The sequence below is a fragment of the Pseudophryne corroboree genome, chromosome 4, assembly GCF_028390025.1.
Source record: "Pseudophryne corroboree isolate aPseCor3 chromosome 4, aPseCor3.hap2, whole genome shotgun sequence".
Taxonomy (NCBI): Eukaryota; Metazoa; Chordata; class Amphibia; order Anura; family Myobatrachidae; genus Pseudophryne; species Pseudophryne corroboree.
The window spans coordinates 395,534,486-395,555,138 of NC_086447.1; the positions used below are offsets into that span (position 1 = coordinate 395,534,486).

General features: G+C 40.8%; 1 long non-coding RNA gene across 1 annotated transcript in view; it reads left to right on the forward strand.

Annotated features, from left to right (window-relative positions):
* Positions 1 to 20,653, forward strand: part of LOC134911453 (uncharacterized) — a 113,550-nt gene that overhangs the window by 81,533 nt on the left and 11,364 nt on the right. Inside the window, exon 3 of the long non-coding RNA XR_010176584.1 lies at positions 2,218 to 2,314. This is a non-coding gene — a long non-coding RNA (uncharacterized LOC134911453). The remainder of the gene's footprint in view (positions 1 to 2,217; positions 2,315 to 20,653) is intronic.

The window sequence follows — 20,653 nt, forward strand, 5'->3', positions numbered from 1 at the left end:
CTGTTTATGTGTGTTCTGATGACAGGGGGAAGTGCCCCGAAACGTTGATACTAAAAGCATCAGCTTGTTTCACTCATTTGACTGTCCAGGAGTGCTACCTTATTCTGCAGACACATATATATATATATATATATATATACACACACACATATACATACATATATATGTATATATATATATATAATTTGCAAATGATGGTTCCACATTTGACCCCATCACGCATCCAGCTAGTCGAAGATAATAAGCCCCTTCAAAAAGGAAGTAACCTCTTGTAAGTGTCAATTTGAGCAGCTGTAAAAATAATTTATGATTAAATTGTAATGGTGTCTCAAAAATTACCCAAGAAAATTATGACTGCTTTCAAGTCTTCCATATGTGGGATTGAGGTACTGTATATAGACTGGCAATGTCTATGATACACATGATGGAATTATCATTATATTAGCAACATTGTTAAATAAGTTAAAAAAGGATGCTGTTTCTTCAGATATGTAGGTTGTTTTGCAATATGTGGCTAAATTACAATGTCCAAAAGCTGACATACTGGCCGATACACTGACCCCCGTGCTGAAATGATGGGTCTGCCAGGTGGATGGAGTGTGTCTTTATGTATCATTGGCATTACATAAATGATCAGTACAATAGGGAACTCTTGTTGTAAAGCATCATATGATTTTTGCTCTAACAGTTTAGCATCCAATGCTTGTAGCAGAATTTGTATAAGCTCCAGGTAAGCTTGCTCATAATTAGCTACATTTGTGTATGTGCCATTATCATTTTGCCATGTACTAAGCAAACATATGCTGTTATTAGTTTTCAGGATGAGTTTAGGGCGCGGTGCTCCCTGAACTGGTGGTGCTGGGCTGCTTTGGGATAGTACACTAACATCTAATTTAGCACTTTGTATATAACTTTCACATAATTTTCTACTATTAATACTTTTTTAATTACACTTTTCATGTGTATCTTCTTTTACATAAAGCCTCTTCCTCCTAATATTCACTTACACTTTAACTTCACACTGGTGTGCCGCCCTGGGGTGTCTAGCCCTTGCAGGGTTGCGGGCAGGCCCGGTGACAGGGGGGTATAAAGGGTACACCCATGCTGGGCCCTGATGTTCTGAGGGGCCCCAAGGTTGTGAGGGGTACGGCGCCTGGTAGTGCATAAAGTAACATAATGGCGGGTATCCATGGCTGGTGCTGCAGCAGTTAGGCAATCACATTGTTAATAAGGCGCACCCACCCTCCGGTAACGGAAACCTCATGGTCACCTGGTCCGGTCCCCATACTGTGTGTATGTTGGGATGACATCATGACGCGCTGCGCCTGTCCACCCGTCCACCCTTTCCTGTTCTGTCCCTGCCATGCATGTACTGCATGCAGTCTTAAGAGAGGCAGGGGAACAGGCATGACTGACTGGAGCCGGCGCCGGTCAGCATTTCGGTGCTACCAGGCTTTTGCTTGTAACAACTTGGTACAGTGTGTTATATTATATTTAATTATATAGTAATTTATTAAATATATCTTTATTATAGCTATTAAATATATTGTTAAATTATATATATTAGTATTTATTGGCACATGCCGGGGAATTTGTGGGTGTGGGCTCACGAGTCAAGAGGGGGAGAGGGGGGCCCAGACGTGCCAGTGTGCTGGGCCCCAAGATTTCTATTGCCAGCCCTGTTTGTGGGGTGTCATGCTCCAGACTTAGACTTAATGTTAGGTACCCCCAGCACTCAGAGACGCCTTGTAATTGAACTGGGGGCTTCTCATACCTTTGCAAATGTATGCAACTGAGATCTCTGAAATGTCTACCATCATGTAGTTATCAAATCCTGTTGCTGCTGTTCTTCAGTGTGCTGGGGGATACAGATGGATATTCAGACTGAAAACATTGTCACTGAGGGGCCTGAATGAAAATCTGGGCTTACACTGCTTTATATAAATAAACAGTTTTCTGTAGTTTTATTAATGTCAGGTTCATAATTTATACATGTGGTTTATGTGATTTTTGCAGAATATAATTTTTCCCGGATGCACTGGACTTTAAATTATTATATTCTGCTGTATTCTGTTTGCTACTTTGTGCTTATAAAATGTTGCCAAATAGTGTATTCTAATACATCTGTATGCTTAATGGTGTATTTGCTGCTGATGTCTGTACCAGCCAGGTTAACAGCGTTTGTTATGGTGATGTTGTTTATTTGTTCTTCTGTAGCCTGGCCAAATGGAGAGGTGTGGTGACATCATCAGTGGACAACATCCATGGGACCCAGCGGCCGGCATTCCACATGGGGGTGATGGTGTGTTAAAAGGTCAGTTCCTATGTGGGGTGATTTGTGTCCTGATGACGAGGCAATAAAGTCTCCAAATGTTCAAATTTACCTGCTGAGGTCCGTGTCTGTGTTGTAAAGCCCGGCTGCCATCGTCTGTGTTGCTATGAATGTATCCCTGAGCCGGGATACCTAGGAATGCACCGGGTAATGTATTTATTGAAACTGGATGTGCTGCATATATATATATATATATATATATATATGTATATATGTATATATATATATATAGCACAACTTGATGGGCAGCACTCCAAGGATTTAGAAAGAAAACATACAGCTCACCAAGCTTGTTAGATCAACGTTTCAGGTGCCTTTATTTGCACCTTTCGTTAGGATACAATAAAACAAACCAAACATACCTTTTATAACACCAGAGCGTGAGACACACCTCGCACCTCCCATGCTTCCGGCGCCCGTGCGCTGACGTCATCCATCCGTCCCCGTCTCCACATACACAGTGGGCGGGACTATTGCCATAGCGACAAAACTAACAAACACCGGAGACAATGACCCTATGCGCATAGCGCCGTACTTACACCGCCTGATCGCACGGACACCAAAGCAGGGGATCCAAGGTATAACTTGTATAGAAACACCGCTATGTGCAGCTGAACCTTTCCCTTCCCAGCTGCAGTGGAACTGAGTGACAACACACACAGTCCATGCAGCTCAAGGATTGGTTCCAATATTTCTGAGTAATATCTCCACCTAAAACCATACACCAAGGGGACCAAAGGATAACTATCCGGATAGAAAAGCATCTACTATTAAGCTATATTATATACCAAGGCAGCAACCAGATTAATACCAACTAGAGTGATCTAATCCTTGTTCAGGTACTTCCATAATGTCAAGAACCCATAGTTTAAAAAAAAAATTGTATATTCTCCTATCAAAAGAAAATTTAGCCTATACACAAAAAGAAACCTATACAAAAAAATGTTAAGGGCTGCTGATATAGCCCATAAAATACATAATTATATATATAAACAATAGGCAAGAACCCACAGCACTCATACATCCGCGGTGCCAGTGGTATTGTGACCGCACTATTTAAATAAAAAAATCATACAAATTCAGCACTCACCTAATATTAACACTTCAAACTGTAATTCATCTGAATTCAGGGAATGTTAGTTCCAAAATATTGCAATAGTTTGTTAAGCTGACCAGCCCCTTCACGGCCATTCCCATTTGGTCAGTCCCTACACTGATGTGTGGGTGCTTGGGTGTGGTTCCGGTCTCTTTAAAAGAGTGGGATAGGGCCTAAACGCATGATATAAGCATGCTCTGTATTTAAAATCCAAAAGATGCCTGTGAGCATTGCTCAGTGTAGGGACTGACCAAATGGGAATGGGCGTGAAGGGGCTGGTCAGCTTAACAAACTATTGCAATATTTTGGAACTAACATTCCCTGAATTCAGATGAATTACAGTTTGAAATGTTAATATTAGGTGAGTGCTGAATTTGTATGATATATATATATATATATATATATATATCCAGCAATATCAGAGATGGCACTCAGAGACTTGCAGCAGTGAAAAAAGACATCTGTATTGGATGTTGATACACAAACGTTTTCGGAGCTTCTGCCCTGTCCTCAGGACAACATCTACAGCTGTAGATGTTGTCCTGAGGACGGGGCAGAAGCTCCGAAAACGTTTGTGTATCAACATCCAATACAGATGTCTTTTTTCACTGCTGCAAGTCTCTGAGTGCCATCTCTGATATTGCTGGATATTATTTTGTTTGGAAGGGCACCTGAGCAGTTGGGGTTATCACATTGAGTGCCGGCATACTGTGGATGGGTATATATAGATATATACATATATATATAATATATATATATTATAATATATAAAAATGAAAATTTGTCCTTCTGTCATTCTGTCCTTCTGTATTGTATTTCTATACAAATCCACAGTTTACAAGCAAAGATCGTGAAATTTTACATACAAGCATATTAAAACATGGTGGAGGCAACTAAAACAATTTGAAATCCCTAGCATCCCTAGGGGGGCAGACAGCAGCACAGAGTATATCAGGAGACAGCATAACTCCGGAATTGCAGGAGCAATGTACTCAAAAATTGGTACACATGTCTTACAATCTGGCAACAAACACTGTGTGGGGAAGACACCCCTAGCACCCTTAGTGGTGGGGCAGCAGCAATGAGTATTTCAGGAGACATCAAAAATATGAAAGGGCTGGAGCAATTTACATGAAACTTGGTACACATCTCACTTACAATCTGGGAACAAACTCTGTGGGGTTAGACACCCCTAGCACCCCTAGAGGTGGAACAGCAGCACAGAGTATTTCAGGAGACAGCATATCTCCCAAATGGCTAGACCAATCTACAACAAACTGTGTACACATATGACTTACACTCTGGAAACAAACACTATGGGGGTCAGACACCCCTAGCAACCCTAGGGGTGGGCCAGCAGCACAGAGTATGTCAGCAGACAGCAAAACTGTGGAAGGCCTGGAGCAATTTACACCAAACTTGGTGCACATCTGACTTACAATCTTGGAACAAACTCTGTAGGGGTTAGACACCCCTAGCACCCCTAGGGGTGGGACAGCAGCACTGAGTATTTGAGGAGACAGCAAAACTATGAAAGAGCTGGAGCAATTTACACCAAACTTGGTACACATCTGACTTACAATCTTGGAACAAACTCTGTGGGGGTCAGACACCCCTAGCACCCCTAGGGGTGGGACAGCAGCACAAAGCATGTCAGGAGACAGCATAACTGTGGAAGGCCTGGAGCAATTTACACCAAACTGGGTACACATCTGACTTACACTCTGTGAATAAACACTTTGGGGGTAACATACCACTAGCACCCCTAGGGGTGGGCCAGCAGCACAGACTATATCAGGATATGCATGATATGTCAGTGATGACAGGACTGCATGTGACAGGGCCAGTTACATGATGTGAGGAGGGGAATGGAGGTAGCACGAACCCACACACTAAGAGTTATATAGTGGAAGTAGCATGGTCCCCGAGCAGCACAGAGTATATCAGGAGATACATAATGTGCTGTGCTATATAAGAAACTGTGGAGTGTTTGGGGGAGGAGGATCTATCTAGGTACTTATCTAATATATAAAAGCAAAAAATTGTGCTTCTGCCCTTCTGTCCTTTTTTTTATACAAATCCACAGTTTACAAGCGAAGATCGTGAAATTTTACATACGAGCGTATTGTTATTTATACTGTGTGTTTAATATTTAAGCTAATTTTTGTAAACAAACATTCTTAAAATCCCAGGCAACGCCGGGTACTCCAGCTAGTGTATATGTATGTATGTATGTATGTATGTATATGTATATGTGTGTGTGTGTGTGTGTGTGTGTGTGTGTGTGTGTGTGTGTGAGAGAGAGAGAGAGAGAGAGAGGGAGAGAAAGGTTAATTTAAACACCACATATTTAAGTGTATTCCAATATTCCAATGAAGTTCTGCAAAATAATACAATTCAATTGTGAGTTTATTGTGTTATTTTATATATTTGCTGTTACATATACAAATGCAATATCATAAGATGGAATGGTCCCCATATGGGTTATCCATGCTGAGTTTTATGCAGATTCTAATAACACAACATGCGATCATTCACCAGGCATATATATGAAGTGCTCACCCTGATCACCATGTATATAAATGGGTGCCCCTTCACTTTGATAAAAAAATACCCAGTCTCTCTACGTTGAAGTGTTATCACTACTGTGAAGCTTGCCTCATAGCTAGTAATAAATTGTTAATCGGGAGAAGGTACACAAAAAAAAGGGGGGGGGGAGTAGTGGAATGTGAATACTTCTGGAAGAGGGCAGTCGCAAATTTCCAAATAGGCACACAAGGCACATGCCTAGGGGAGACACTTGTTTGGGGGTGGCACTTGGATGCATGTGTTGGTATGGTCAGCCTGAAATGTACAGGTAAGTGCTAAATATTTCCACTGTACTGTATCATTTTCCATCTTGCATGGAATGTAAATGTTACAGTTCATCTGCCTATGTTTGGCAGGTGAATTACGAGAATAGGATAAATGCTGGAGGTGCAGGCAGGTGTAGGGTGGCACAGAAATGGTTAACCAGGCTTGACTGTGGAATACTGAAGTGTCTTGAGCGAGGTGTAGCAGGATGTAATGTTTAGCAGACTGTGGACTCTACCTAAAGACTAGAATGTGCATTACCATACTTTAACACTGATGATAAACAGCAGATGAGTAGTTACACAGCTATGAGCCAAGGCTTGAATACAGGACCAGAATGTATCACAATCACTGTTGCAGGTAATGAATGTCCACAGATGTGAGGGAACACTAATTACTTTATTGAAGCAGTGGTGTGATAATGTATAGCAGAGGAATCACAGTAACAATCCAAGGTACAACATAAGCAGACTGTAAATGATTGTCCAATATGAGATTTGCAGCAAAGTAATGAAATAATTGAACAAGAATCCAGAGTTATAATCCACAGAACTAAGATTGCAGGATTTGCACAATTAATCTGAAATACATGCAGGCATAGATGAAGTTTACAGTAATATGTAAACACAAGTAGTTAATACTTGGAGAATCCACGGTGAAAGTCCATAATATTTAGCTAAGGTAGCCCTGGAAACACAAACTGGCAAAGACAGAAGTTGCTGGATAACATGAACCAGCAGACCAGGCTTTCAGCATGAGCTTGGACTAAAGACACCAGGCAATTCAGATAGTTCTGGCATGATGATGATGATGATGATGATGATGATGATGATGATATAACCGGCATGGGAGAGCTAAACTGGCTGGTTTATAACAGCCACACTGACCAATAAAAAGCCAGGTCGGGAGTGTTAACTCTAATTAGAAACTCTGTGCACCTGCAGAGCTGCATGTACACACAGAGTCTAAGGAACAGAAAACACAGGAAAGACACTGATGGATTGTTAATGTCAGCTGACACTAGGTGCATACTGAACAGAGGAAATACATGCATCTCCTAGGGGAGACACTTGTTTGGGGGTGGCACTTGGATGCATGTGTTGGTATGGTCAGCCTGAAATGTACAGGTAAGTGCTAAATATTTCCACTGTACTGTATCATTTTCCATCTTGAATGCAATGTAAATGTTACAGTTCATCTGCCTATGTTTGGCAGGTGAATTACGAGAATAGGATAAATGCTGGAGGTGCAGGCAGGTGTAGGGTGGCACAGAAATGGTTAACCAGGCTTGACTGTGGAATACTGAAGTGTCTTGAGCGAGGTGTAGCAGGATGTAATGTTTAGCAGACTGTGTACTCTACCTATAGACTAGAATGTGCATCACCATACTTTAACACTGATGATAAACAGCAGATGAGTAGTTACACAGCTATGAGCCAAGGCTTGAATACAGGACCAGAATGTATCACAATCACTGTTGCAGGTAATGAATGTCCACAGATGTGAGGGAACACTAATTACTTTATTGAAGCAGTGGTGTGATAATGTATAGCAGAGGAATCACAGTAACAATCCAAGGTACAACATAAGCAGACTGTAAATGATTGTCCAATATGAGATTTGCAGCAAAGTAATGAAATAATTGAACAAGAATCCAGAGTTATAATCCACAGAACTAAGATTGCAGGATTTGCACAATTAATCTGAAATACATGCAGGCATAGAAGAAGTTTACAGTAATATGTAAACACAAGTAGTTAATACTTGGAGAATCCACGGTGAAAGTCCATAATATTTAGCTAAGGTAGCCCTGGAAACACAAACTGGCAAAGACAGAAGTTGCTGGATAACATGAACCAGCAGACCAGGCTTTCAGCATGAGCTTGGACTAAAGACACCAGGCAATTCAGATAGTTCTGGCATGATGATGATGATGATGATGATGATGATGATGATATAACCGGCATGGGAGAGCTAAACTGGCTGGTTTATAACAGCCACACTGACCAATAAAAAGCCAGGTCGGGAGTGTTAACTCTAATTAGAAACTCTGTGCACCTGCAGAGCTGCATGTACACACAGAGTCTAAGGAACAGAAAACACAGGAAAGACACTGATGGATTGTTAATGTCAGCTGACACTAGGTGCATACTGAACAGAGGAAATACATGCATCAATAGAATCATAACAGTAAATGGGTAAGACATACACATACTACCATACTAAGCTGTCCTACTTAGTAAATATGTATACATACTGTACAGTAATTAAAAATAAAAAGTCAGTGTTTTTTTTTATTATTTTATTAGATTGGCTATCACTAATCAAGGAAAATATTAAAATTAGGAAAGGTGGTGGGGGGGGGGAGATTCTATTGAAATGTTCAATGTATTCATTCTTGTTAGGTTAATAAATATTGTGTTACATAAATAACAAAATTAGTTTTTCTTTTCCTGTATGATGATCCCTTACTGTAGTAATTTGTGTGTGCACATCCTTGAGAGAACATTTTATGCAATTATACTGTCTTTGTAAATAAATATTTTTGACTTGGCTGCAATATCATCAAAAATGTAGCTGCAATTAACATACTTTACACATTTTTATTTTTATTTTTCCAATCACAGTTTAGAAAAAAATTTTTATACAAAATATAAAATCCTGAAATAATGAACAGTTCGGATGCAAGACCTGATGAAAATTCAATGACAAAATACAACACTTTTACGAAGACCATCTATAAATATATTTCAGTGTATTTCCTAATAAACAAAAAAAATTACAAGACCATGCTCTTGTACTGTCACCTAGTGATATATCTGTTTGCACAGCTTGTACCTATTCAATTACCCACACTTATGTTAATGTGTGTGCTATCCACAGCATATTTAAACAAACTATAGAAAGTTGCAATGGCTTTAATCTGTCTACAGGAAGTTATAAAATTAAAGTTAATGTCTGATTAGTTAATGTAATTTAGATCAAAATTGCACATAAATGCAAATGTTAATCAGTAACACTTTAGATTGTTGAATATTAATTGATAAAGTGTTAAAAGATTAAAAATGAACCATGCAAATACATTCATTTCACTATAGATGTTAGAACTTGCTACTATTGTTAATTATTTATTACTTATACTTATTGCTCTATTTGTCACTTCAGTTACAACAAATGTTGGTCTTGGAAATATAGGCGCATGGGAGGAAACCTATCACAATTAATATTTCCATGACACTGAATTGTGTAGAACAGTTTCTATATCCAAGCTGGGCAGATACATACAGTCTGCATTTCCAGCTGCAGGGGGGAATTCAATTGTCCACAAAAAGCGGTTATTTTATTGCGGATCAACGTTTTGCCCTTATCACGTAAAATGTGACATGAAAATAGCTTTTTGCAGGATGGGTGCTCCCAGAGCTGGACCTATCCAATATGATGCCCTAGGCAAGGATTTGGCTGATGCCCCCTTGCACAGACGCTAGTTCCGCCTCTGACCCTGCACCTCTTTCTCAGCACCATCACCCCTCACCCATAACAGTCATCATTTTGCTGCTCCTACCGCCTATATTTTAAATAGGAACAGTGCGCACATTCAGTGCGCAGCCCAAAACGGTGCATGTTCTTACTGGGAAGGGGCATGGCCACACAATAATACCCCCAGTTGAAATTATGTATAACACAGCACTGCAACTTTATTCACATTATATCATGCATCTTATTCACGTTACATCACACAGTAGTACCACGTTACTCCTCACAGTAGTGCCCCTTATTCATATTACACCACACCATATTGCTCTTTATTCACATTGGACAACACAGTAGTGCCCATTCTGTACGTTTCGCCACCAAGTTCTGTAGTACACCTTATACACATAATGCCACACATTAGTAAGGCATTTCGTATGCAGACAGAGCCGCAGTCACATACAGAATATAGGCATGCTGCATATCATTTTAAATCAGCAGAAGCTGCTTGTGCCCCTAGGCATTAGCCTAGTTTGCCTATGCCTAGGGCTGACTGGGTTCTCCTGTTTCTAAACCTATCTAATTGCAAATGTGTGAAATGAGATTCCCATTTGCCAGCAAAACCAGAGAAATGTGATAGTGAAATGACGAAATCTGCTTATACCTTAAGAAAAGCTAAACTAATATAGGAAAACTGTCTAGAAGTTTATTAGTGGTCATAATAAAAGTATTTGGGGTATTTAAATAGTCAAATGGCTGTAATTTGCATTTTTTTTTAAGTGAAAAAATAATAGAAAGCAGTTGTTTTTCTCCAAAATAAGGGCTCACATGAAATAGGGGGTACATACACAGGAGTACAGATATATATTTGGGTAATTTTAAGCACTTCAAAAAAAGTGATTACTCCCACCTGCAAGATTAAAAACACTTGTCTCTCTCATTAAGCACCCCAATATACCTGTCCCATACATTGTACCCCAATTTCCATTTCATACTATTTAACCCAAAAAATGGCATGACATTATTTACCATTTAAAAATATTTAAAAACTTCTTAGTGCCTAATTAGTTACTCAGGGGGACGTCCCAGGGGTTCAGAACCAAATCCAGACATTTTTATCTTAAAGTAAAGATTTTTCACAACTTTTCTACTGTTCTGGAGGAGGTGATATAAAATATGTGGTAAATCTATGGAAAATTATTGGCAAAAATGTTTTGTTGACAGTTGAATAGCAGCTTTTCAAGGGTCACAATAAAAGCACAGTTTTTATCACGCAAAATGGGAATTTGCTACTAATTGGATTCCCCTCTATAACAGTTGGATTCATTTTGACTAATCACATAAAATAAGAAACAAATTTATCAAAATCTTGAAAAAATGTATTCATATATAATTCTTGCTAGTTTATTGTGCACCCACCATCCCAATCCCAGTGCTCCATCCCAAAATCCCACCACCACCACCATTCTGTGCATAACCGTAACTATGTGTGGGCCAATGGTGCATTGCCCACAGCGCATCTGCACTGTAGGCGCATCCGCTGGCCCACACACATGCCGCACAGGGCCGCGCTGCACAAAGGAGACCAGCGTGCAGCCGAAAATCTACAGCGCCCGGCAACCTTGTCAGCGTGTGATATAGATTGGCTGCCAGGTGCTGTAGCTTGCGGTCTCCCCCGCTGGCGCTGTTACAGGAGTAGCTGCTACCCCCTGTGCTGTTGTCTCGCGGCACCAGTGGCCAGCCTCTAGGAGCAGCAGAGTGGTGACTCACCCCATGCTGTGAGCTCACAGGAAGATTTGCAGCTCCACCGAGGGCAGCCAAGTCTCAGTCTCTCTCTCTCTCTCTCTCTACCCTCCCTCCCTCCCCCTGCCTAATGTGTAAAAAGGGGACTGTCTGTCTACTGTGTAAAAAGGGGGACTGCCTGTCTAATGTGTAAAAAGGGGGACTGCCTGTCTAATGTGTAAAAAGGGGGACTCTGCCTTTCTATTGTGTAAAAAGGGGGACTCTGCCTGTCTATTGTGTAAAAAGGGGGACTGTCTGCTGTGTAAAAAGGGGGACTACCTGTCTATTGTGTAAAAAGGGGGACTGCCTGTCTATTGTAAAAAGGGGGACTGCCTGTCTATTGTGTAAAAAGGGGGACTGCCTGTCTATTGTTTAAAAAGGGGGACTGCCTGCCTAATGTGTAAAAACTGGGGGATTCTGCCTGCCTAATGTGTAAAAAGGGGGACTGCCTGTCTGATGTGTAAAAAGGGGGATTCTGCCTGCCTAATGTGTAAAAAGGGGGGACTCTGCCTTCGTAATGTGTAAAGAAAAAGGGGACTCTGCCTGTCGTAATGTGTAAAAAGAGACTACTTGGCGTAATGTGTGACATGGGCTCTACCTGGTGTAATGTGTATAAATGGCGCTACTGTGCGGCATAATTTGAATAATGGAGACTTCTGTACAGCGTAATATGAATTAGTATTATTTTCTGGCCACACCCCCTTCCCCATGAAGCCACGCCCCTACATTTTTGGCCATGCACCTACAGCGCGCACTGGCACCATTTTGTATAGGGGCGGGGCCGCTGATGCTGTGTCTTGCACACAGTGCTAAAATGGCTAGTTATGGCACTAATTCTGTGTACTATATGGCAGTACTGGTATGCTCTGTGTACTGTGTGGTGGTTACTGGGATGCTCTGTGTACCATGTGGACAGAACTGGGAAGAATAAGTTACACCGCTACTAGTATTCTTAAAATAGGTACTGTAGCAGGAAGTTTAGAAGCTCATGGAAATAAGCAAGGAACCCATGTATTGGTTCAAGCTACAGTATCTGCAATTTTTTGGAATGTTATGGGTTTTATGTTAGGGCTTGTTGTTATTAAACATGGGTGCTGTCAGTTTAACTTTGGTACTGGTTTAGGGGAGGGAGGACTAGATGATTCAATCATTAATTGATTTTCCATATTTCATGTATTAATCCCTTTTCACCAAACAGGCCCCCAACCTTCCAGGACACAGACAAGCACCAGCAGGTAGTGATATTTGCAGGAACAGGTAAAAGGACAGGGCAGTCTACCAACTATTCTTGTTCTGGTGGGACAGTCCCAATTTTAGGAACTGCCCTACTCAGACATGGCTATGTCCTCACTAAAAGCATAGTTGGGATGTAGATCCCACCGTAACCATGGTGATAATGATGACCCAAACTCACAGACCACCCCCCCCAAACACCACAAAATTAGTCACCAATGGCTTACTTGAATGCAAACATCAACATTGTAAAGGCTAAAAATTTAGATGGTGAAGGCAAAACTCATTACATTAAAGTGCCAATGTATATTGCATTTATTCTATGGTTCTAGGGTGTCTTCATTTTTAAAGGAAGCATAAATACTCTGATGTATCATGACTCAAAGGAAAGTTTTAGTGCCTGTACATTACCTCACCAACCAGGGCAAATTAAACTACAGTATAAATTTGCGCTCTTACATACTTTACAAAGGGACAGCGCGCACTGGGTTTACCATTGTGTGGCGTGGCCACACAATGGTAAACCCATTTCAAGTTTTGTCGCACAATAACTCAATATTGTTTATATTACACCATACACAGTACCCCTGATACATATTAGACCACATAGTAGTCAGAGACAATTCTAGGGCAGGATGAACCATGCAGTTGCACAGGGCACCTGGGGCCAGTGTCTGCACAATATATCATGCAGTCTGCCCATCCACATTGAATACTGTTGAAAACATCCCTCCCAAAATTGACACCGAGTCAGTTTTGAAGGATGCTAGAGGAGGCAACAAAAGGAGGCAGGTGCAGACAGTGGTCCCCGGAAATGCTGGGACTGCTGTCCCATGAGGGAGGCAAGAAACATTCTTATAAAACCTTTGACAATAAGTCACACACATTGGCCCCATAGCCACACACACTACCTCCAAAGTCACACACACTGGCCCCGTAGCCAGCCCCCATAGCCACACACACTGCCTCCATTGCCAACCCCATTAGCCACACACAACCTCCATACCCTGTCCCTATAGATATATGTGCAGTCCAATAGCCTGCCCCTATAGCCACACATTACAAAAGTCCATACCCTTTAGCTACTCCAAGCCAGCTCCCCTCGAAGCCTCAAGTCTACTCCCATCTGTTGTGTGGTGACTGATGAGGTGAACCTGGACAAGCTTGCCCACAGCCACTGCTGTTCATACTGGGAGTTGAAAAGAGAGCCCTCGGGATGCACTGACAGTGACGTCACAAGCACAGTGCCTCAGCCGGGTTGTCCATGGCAGGCCAGACAAAAGCAGAGCAGATGAGGTTCAGGTGTGCAGCTATTGCCAGCCCATGCCTTCAGGCACCACTGGTTTCACAGTTCAAGGTGCCGGTGCCACTACCCGGCATACAGTGCAATAGGCACAGCAGAAGCTGGCAGCAACAGCACACAGCAGCAGGGTAGCAGAGTGAGGAGAGTGCCTCTCCAGCCTGGCATCTCCCTGATTTGCAGACCTTGCTGAGTGGGTTTTACCAACCCTGTCACCTACCATAGAGAATTGCAGTAACTACCATGCTTTACAGAGAGCATCACAGTGACTATGCATGGAGGGTTTCAGTGACGGCCATATCATACAGAGAGTGTGAGTGACTGCCATATAATGCAGAGGACAACATAGGTGGTATTATAGGGGTTTTATATATACTGTACATGGGGACACTATGTTACAGCTGTTAAGATGACTTTAGAGTAACCACCCCTAGCTTGTTCTTGTGTAGGCAGGCTGTGTAGGTTCAAATAGCAGGAAATTAGATAAAGTACTGTAGAATTACAATAGTCTCCAGTATGTCCAGAGTTATTCCACAAGCTGATCAGAGACTATCTGGGTTTGGCAACAGGTTCAAGTAATAAAGGGTACTGGCAATAATCAGGTCTGGGGTTCCTGCTTCTGCCTGCTCCTTAAACATCTTGCTTGATATTTGAGTATTGGACCCTGGACTTGACGTCTGCCTCTATCTTGCTCCCTAAATAAACTGGGCTGGATATTTGTGAATCAGATCCTGGACTTGAACTTAAACCCTGAATCTGCCTGCTCCATAAAAACCCTGCTTGATTCCTGTGTTTCAGACCGCAGATTGTATCTAACAAAAAACTATGCCTTGTGTGAAAATATCTCACAGGTGAGCAACATTCTTTTAAGATATTACTGGGTTGTTCACTGCTGTTGTCTTGTTTTTGTGAACTTCTGCCCTATGTTTCTTACTGGTTTGTTTGAATAATATACTCATATAGCATTATGACAACTCTAGTTAAAGCCAGAGAAAATATAAAAACAATTAAAGGGATCATAGATTATTCAGCCACATGGTGATACATAAGGAGTTGAACCAAGTAACAACAAAGGTGGAAGATATTGAATTTTAACTGGTTAGTTCCAAGGGCGTAGCTACCATAGGTGCAGGGGATGCGGCTGCTATGGGGCCTGAGTTGTCTCTGGGGCCCGAGCCTTCCGCTGCACCTAGTTTCTGAGCCCCGGAGCTGGCAACCTTTAACCTTACAATTGTGCAGACACACCTGCTGATCCTGCGGGCTCTGACTCCTGTGTACTAACTAATGCTGGGAGGAGGCATGGCTGAGTCTGCAGGGACATCCCTTGACCATGGCCAAGCCTCCTCCCAGCGTCTGTGAGGAGACACGAGGCGAAGCCGGGCCGGGAGAGCAGAAGAGGCAGCAGTGCAAATGAGGCGGAAGTACAACAGCAAACTGCTGACAACTTTAAAAACAAACGGGGCCCCAATGGTGAGTGCTGCGTGTGGTCCACTGGGGGAGGCAATCCTAAAGTAATTCACCGTAGGGGGGCGGACGTGTCGCGTGGGGGGAAGGGGGGGTGCACGCACATGAAATTATGCTATGGGGCCCCGACTGACATAGCTATGCCCCCGGTTAGTTCTTAAGCCATATAGCAGAATGGCATGGAGCTTTGATCATGGTCACCTAAAGGCAGGTTATTTAGGGGTAGGGAAAACCTTGGAGAGATTTTTTACAAAGCTTTTGTGTGTCTGAATACTATTTGTCATTTCACAGAGTGACAAAACTGTGTTTCCAGACGTCATTTTAGGAGTGATTTCATTATGTTTGCTGTTATCGAGATGTACTTTGCACAAATAGCCATGAAGGTAGTTGGGGCTCTAAAAAAGTCTGCTTGAGGTCATAAGTGTATTCTATGGGCGACTAGACTACCCAGTATTTCAGAAGCAGTACCATACTTCAGTGAAGAACATGGGCTGTAGATTGGATGAGAACTCTGGAAATCTGTTCATTCACTCTCCTAGAATTAATTATGAAAGAAAGACGGAAAAAATGAAAAACATTGAAGGAACAAATTAGTCTTATACAAACAACCTTGGAACCATTTCAAGAGTTAATGGAGTTTAAAAATAAGGAGAAAGAGATCCAACATAAAATTGCTTTGAATACGAAAGAAATTATACACAAAAAACAGACAAAACTAAGAAGAGATCACGAATTTTACAAAAAGGAAGGGAAAGATCCCTTCAAGCATATGAGGGAAGAAGGTACACCCATATCTATCTGCTCGCTTGCAGGAGAGGAAGATGACATAATGGACATACAAACTCCAGAATCACCACCTTTAGTACTACATAAAGAAGACTGCCCGAGGTACAAAAGAGAAAGACCACATGGCACTGGATCCAGGATCAGCAGGCATGAAAGGATACACAAGAGAAAGCAGTCGCCTCCCTCCTATTCCCAAAGAAGAGTCGATGTATCACCACGAAGAGAGGAGGAGAGACGAAATCCTAAAGGATGGAAGACTCGTCCAGTGGAACAATATAGGAGAAGACTGTACCAACAGCAATTTAACCAACGATGGAATAATGGCAATTAACATCGCAGGGATACACAGTGCATGAGGTACCACAGCCCTGACAGAAGATTTGAAAGAAGGGAGAGAAGAGAGAGGTATCAAGATTGGCAGGAGAAAGATGACTACACACAACCCGGGAGGTATTCTGAAAGAAGACCATCATTCAATTCCCACTTGAATAATACTGAAACCGAAAGGACCACTTTTCTAGGAAGAAGGGACTGGGGGAACTGCCGCTAGTCAAAAGATAAAAAAAGAGGAGGAAAAGAGGGGGAGTTAAACATAGAAAAAATAAATCAAAACCAGAGGAGGGAAAGGAACAAGAGAAAAAACCCAAGAAGAGGAAAAACCTCAAAATTAATCAAATCATGGCAAAATCTACAATTTAAGCGACAAAATTTTAACCAAGACAGAGGAGGGATTGCTCCTCAAGGGTTTAAAGTTTGCCCCAACTAATAAAATAGATCAATTCAACATATTCATCGATGTAGAAAAATTTGTAAGAAAACTCACCATAAAAAAAAAAATTCACAAAAAAAGAATAGGAAGGTGAAATTGTTGAAACAACCAGTAATGGCGGGTTTAAGAACAAATCCACCTTTTATCCAAAACATCTCAAAGGGAGCCTGGTGGACAGCTTCCAGAAAGCAGTCTTGGAAGATTTGGATAAATTGAGTAACACCAGAAACACCAAATGGAATCTAACCAAGAAAGAACGACAGGCGTTGAAAGCATTACAGAGCGATGAGACCATTATTATTGTGATAAAGGAGGAGGAGTGGTCATTATGAACAAAGAAGATTACATTAAAGAAATCAACCGGCAATTGGAAGATGGCAAGACATATATGAAACTTAAGAATGATAAAGATGGAAGCCATATTTGTTCATAGGACTCCATTTTATAATTGACATCTTACAAGCTGTTTCCAAATTGTTATTCTCCAGCTTAGAATTGACACAGGAAAGAGTGTAGACCTGTACTTTGTTTGAACCCACATTGTGAAGTTATGACCTTTATCTAAGATATATTTTACGGTAATTTCCTAGCAGAAATATAATGTCAGCAGCTAGACATGTGAGCTTCAAAGGGTATTTGTCAGTTTGCGGTACAGCAGGTGTAAAAATATAACCAGACATATGTAGGTTTCGAGGTTAGCAAAAAAACCCTAGTTATTCCACTTAAGAGCACATATAAAAAATATAGATGTTGGCAAACATATTACGTATAAGATAGAAGTTTTATTAGCCAATAGGATTATGCTTCGTGTCAGGAAACGACGACACGATATGTTAATTGGTATCACTTTATAATGTACTGCTAGTAGGAAATAAAGCTCTCTCTCTGCTCTATTACTTTCCACTTAATACACGTGTGGCTAGTTATTACAAAGGTTATTTTGTTGACTGGTCACTGGCTGCAGCCGTGTATGAACCTAATGCTGACTGACTGAATGCGTGCTTGAACTTGGTTAAGCAAAGGGTGCCCTTTCCTGGGGATCCCTTTATCAATATGGAGGCCCCTACCGAGATCCCACATCAACTGTTGAACAGCGGACGACTGAGCGGACGGTTCCTGGACTGAGACTCAAAACCCATGCATGGTACGTAGAGATATTTCTCTGTAGACTCTCATTCCATTAACTATCCAATTTGCTCTGCTGGGAGACAGGCATCGGGATCGTACGCACAAAGTTCACTCAGTAAACAGGTTTTTCTCATTTTCATTCTATCTCTTGCTTATATGTGCTTATATATGTGTTATAAAGGCGTAACAATGAATGAATGTGGAAGTAAATGAATTCTGAGTATTTAGAGTGTGTCTGCATATAACCAACTGATGGATTGTTACACTAAACGTTGCTGCGACCACTGTCTTGTTTTGTCTTATATTGAGAATTAGAACTTATGTTAAGTTTGTGTTACTGCAGTCTATATGTGTAGAATATTGTAGAAAGACTTTAAAAATAAGTCAGAGTTATGAAACAGACATGTCCCCTTTGTAAGTGTGTAGTACTCTTAGTAAAGGCACACCACGATCAGAAATTGTATTTACATTATATTTGTAATCCAGGAGAATCACCCTTATTCTCTGAACCGTGGGAAGAGGGGTTTAACATTTTTGTACCAATACATTGTCATTTTATTCTTAAAGTAAGAAATATTGGAAAGGATTGGTCAGATATACTGTCTGAATTGGAAGGTTCAGAACATTATATTGTACATAATATAAAAGTCTAAGTTGTACTCACAGTAGAATATCATTGCATCTGACTTGCATATATTGCTAGCACCTCAACAAAACACGTCCTGTCACTTTACAAAATTATAGCGTACAGAGTTTAAGAAAAAAAAAACAGGAACGGAAGCTGTTTAAAAAAAAAAATTTTTCTCGCTCTTCCGTGAGTTGTAACCACAGACTAGTGCGTGCACTGAATGCAAGTTAAATGTCCTGTCAGAATTGTGTCTGCATAGCTATTATACATAGGTTAGGAGAAGGACATCCATTTGTTTTAAAAGCAGTAGTGTTCTCTGCAGAAGAAGGGGTTTGGAAAAATAGATGATGTGTTCATATTGATGGAATGTCATTTTATTCCAAAGGATAGTGACATAGGTAAAAATTGGTTACAGATCACCTCTGTTTCAGGCAATTTTCCTCACAATTATATCTCTGAGGATCCGTTAGATCCAGGCTACTGATATTTTCCGGATTTTGAATTCTTACTGGCCATAAGAATGGAAAATACAAATACTTATCCTTCGGATGAAGCACCTCGGAGTGCCATGGACATTATGAAGAATGTACATGGTGAGCAATGCTTGAAGGGTATGAGACGATTGTTTCAATGGGCAAAAGTGACTACTAATGGCACTAGACCCGGATAGGTTGAAACAAATTATAGTAACCTATGGGAGATATGTGAAGGATAATAATCTGAAACAGAGTCTTGATTTGTGGATTAAAACAGGTAAATTACTTCAGTATAAGAAAAAGTTAAAGAGTTAGGACAAACTCAAGAACAAATGGCTCTAATTAATATGGATGATTTTAAAGATGCAGACATATCTGGACAGGAAACAATGATACATAGAGGTCCCAAGAAAACCAAAGGGTATCCGTACTGGGCATGTCCAAACTGTAGACATTGTAACCCCCCAAATGATACACTATGTCCAATTAGTCAAACACCTTGGTCCTATAAATGTAAGCACTGTAAAGAACCAAATGTTAAAAAAAATCTGTTAAAATCTAAAAAGTTAATCAGTAAATGGTTGCCAGTGTTAAAAAAATAAAAGACCTACATATTATACCTGAAGATGTGCATGCCACAGACTAATATATTGGTAGACTAAAAATTGTACAGCATGTAATGTCAAGAGACCAAAAATGTCTCCAAATTTTTTTTTTATGTATGGTCTCAAGCTTGGCATCTGCACCTCCAGTGTATAATTTACTTAAGAATTTGGTCTCTGCAAACTATATCCGGTGTACACATAAGATGCTGTCACACCTGGTGTAGCTGCTGACGGACCTAATCCAGCGCGCCAAAAGTTGCGCTGAACCACTGCATAATATAAAAAATTCAGAACTGTTAACGTAACAGTTACAGAACTCCCTGATGTTTAACAACAATTTATGAAGTTCATTAAACATGTAAAGAAAATTAAAAATAATTTAAACCTAAAAATAGAATCCAAAAAGGGTTATAAGTTTTCTGGTTCATGCTTAGTGATGGACAATTGGACTCAGGTGGCATGGAAATGCAAACATAAAACCAGCTGGTGGTAATCTATTCTTGACTTCTTTTTGCCTTCCCATGTGGGCTGGTCTGGTCCGTCATTAGGTAAAACTGAGGTCCAAAAGTCTCAGTTTCAGGCTGCTTTTGTCTCTGAAACTGCATGCTTATCAAATTGTGTAAAGAAATTATTCATAAATTGTAGTCAGTGTGTTTGCACTTTTCTGTCATTTTGTGCCACAAAATAAAAAAATAAGAATTTACTTACCGATAATTCTATTTCTCGTAGT